We start from the raw sequence: 3,014 nt of genomic DNA, 5'->3' as shown, positions 1-3,014 counted from the left end.
AAGAGCAAACTGTGGAGCAATGTTTTCTTTGTTAAAGGCCACCCAGAACTTCTGTCTGGAAGGACTGTGCTGGGCCCAAGAAAGCTGTCTTACTTCACCTGTGAAAGCTGGAGCAGAATGCTCAGTCAGAAGAGCAAACCGATTGAATAGTGGAAGATTCTTTCTGTCACTGAACTCATATATCAAATCTATTTGTCTTTCTGAATATTTTTGTTCATTTATGATAAAATACATATGTTTTTAACATTAATCCCAGATTACCACGCATGTAGGCAGCATCACATCTAGAACTAAAACTAGAGCCTGCTTGTACAAACATACATTCACTGACATAATCCATGCAGAGGAAAATCCATTGTATCAATCTGCACAGTGAAGTAAGTGGAATAATGCTGTAAAAATAGAAGAGGCAGTTACTGTAGCACTCATGAAATGTGAAGTTTGGAAGCACAGTTAGCAAAGACCTGATTAAATGCACGTTGAATTCAACTGGGAATATACCCATTAGTTTTTAGGGACATTGAGTCAGGCACTGATCAGCCAAAAGGGATAAATACTGCTTGGACTGAAATGCCAGAAGCAGCTAGACATTATTTATTTTTGTAATGATATGTTCTCTTTGACAGCCTAGTAAGAGTAACACTGCATTCCTATACCAGATGCAGTGTGCAGCACTTGGCGTAGTAATGTAGTTGGAGCATATTGGAACGCTACTAAAAGAAGAATTAATATAATTGCAATACAGGAAAGTAGCAAGCTTAACTGGAGAACACCTGAATGAAGCGCCTCAAGGAAGGCCACGTGGTTAAAGTAAAGGAGTGAACTTAGGGCTCCTGACTTGAATTTCAAGCTTTTCCATAGATGTCCTCTGTGACCTGGGGCAAGCTGCATAATTTCAAGGTGCACCCTGACTTGCAAGGGAGATAATTCTAGTGTTTCCCTACCTCAAAAGTTGTAAGTCTGACTACCTAAATGTTTGTCAAAAGCTCAAGCAAATTCAAATGGAACATACTATAGAAAGGAAAAGCAGTATTTGTTCATAAACCAAGAGGTTCTATATGAAAAATTAGAGGAAAAAACTCATATGCCAAAATACATAATTTCCTGAAAGAGATCTGAGTTACAGCAGAAAAGCTGTGAGCTGTATTTGAGATAACTCCTTGGTTCTGCCATGTAGAATGGAGACCAACTACTTGGGTGCAATGACGTGAATGTTAAAATCTGAAGCTCTGAACCTTACTGCAGATGAGTAGCTACATCTCTTGAGCAGTTCAGGAGGAAGATCTTGCCAAAAGTGCCATTGATGCAAGCCCCTCTGCCTGCATGAGTATTTTGAGGAGCTCTCCTATCTGGGTCAGTGCTTTCCTTCTGAGTGCAGAACATACAAGCTGTAGCATGGTGCCATCTTTGAAAAGATTTCTTACAATGGAGTTTTGTTTTGAATTCCTAGATGTCTGAGGCTCTCTGGAGAGGATAAAAAGAAACTTTGATCTCTGTGATTTTGACGCCTACCCTAATAGATGCTTTCAGCTTTATTTTTTTGTCAATTTTTTGAGGAGAAACCCAGTTCATTGAAAACGCAGGTGCGATAAAGGGAGAATCCTTCCAGGATCTGCCAGGAATGTGGAAGGTACCATGTTTATCAAGAGACACTTGGGAGAGGAAGGGATGATTATATACACACCTCCCCTTATGCACTCTAATCTTTTCTAGTTTCTCATTAATCAGTCAGGCATGCCAGGCTTGTAGATGCAAAAGCAAAGAGAATTGGTGAAAAAGGGCACCCTGCAGTGTCCCCCTTAAACCTTAATGCAGAGATTCTGTTCATTGATGGCATCCTAATGCAAAAGTGAGGTAAAAACTAGTACACACACTGAAAGTAACTCCCCACTCATCTCCAAATCCTGTCCCTTAGATGAATCTGCTCTTTTCCTGCACTGCATAAAAGATGTTCCCTATCTTCAGAGGTTGTCTTACATACTAAGTGCTGTTGATTCCTTTCTAATGAATATAAACAACTCTGAACATAGCTGAGACTCGTCATTTCACTCCTCTCATACACGTAGACACAAACTTCCCTCTCTCTTTCCCTCAGGGTCTCTGAGCGGACAACAGGTCAAATAGCAGTCACAGTGGGGGAGAGGTATGCAGCAATCAGAAAATAATGAGGAAAACATTGACTTTGCTTTTCAGATATTAAGGAAGAGTTGGGTAAGAGAGTTTCTTCTCTTGTGAGCGTTGCGAGACAGAATGCTCTCCATCCAATGAGCTACTTGCAAATTGCATGGATACATTTGAAGACTTTTTTTTTTTTAGAAAGGCTCCTCTGGAATGCCTGCTGAGGTCTACTGTCCCTTTTCACATAAGGTTAGTATTGGGCAATCCTGAAGTGCTGCAAATGTGGACAAGCTTTGTTAAAGCCTAAGGCCTTCTCAAAGGAATTTCCGCCCTTTGACTTATTTTAATTTTGGTTTTCCCTGCTCTCTCCACTGCCTCCTGCTTTCCACTGCACAATTATTTTTTTTTCCTTCTGTTTTCCTATGTCATTACTGCACTTTTCAGTGCCACCATCTTGAAGCCAGATGTCATACAAAGAGTCTAGAGTAAATCGAAATCAGGATATATATATATATTATCCTGCTGGCGGAATCTAGGTGAAGCTGTAGGAGCAGGTCACAGAAGTTTCATATGAAATGAGTTTTACTTGCTCCAATCTATGAAGAAGTAGAAGACCCCTTGCTCTTGTTTTTGTAGAGGAGATTGCTGCTGCTTTTAAAATTTGAATGATAGAGAAATGTTAGCCGTTTTGGGACATATATTCTCATGACATAAAAAGACCCTACTTAAATGGAGGATTGATTTCTCAGTTCCAGGTGTTTTCAGCGGCTGGTGTTTGTACAAAGTAATTTTCAGGATTAGCGAGGCAGGGCAGGGAGAGGAGTCATCCTTTGTAAGTAAATCTAATTCCTCATGTTCAAAAGTTGATGTATTTTGTTTTTGATGAGAAAAAACAA

This window comes from Phaethon lepturus, unplaced genomic scaffold (assembly GCF_000687285.1).
Source record: "Phaethon lepturus isolate BGI_N335 unplaced genomic scaffold, ASM68728v1 scaffold17466, whole genome shotgun sequence".
Taxonomy (NCBI): domain Eukaryota; kingdom Metazoa; phylum Chordata; class Aves; order Phaethontiformes; family Phaethontidae; genus Phaethon; species Phaethon lepturus.
This window is presented reverse-complemented; position numbering follows the sequence as displayed.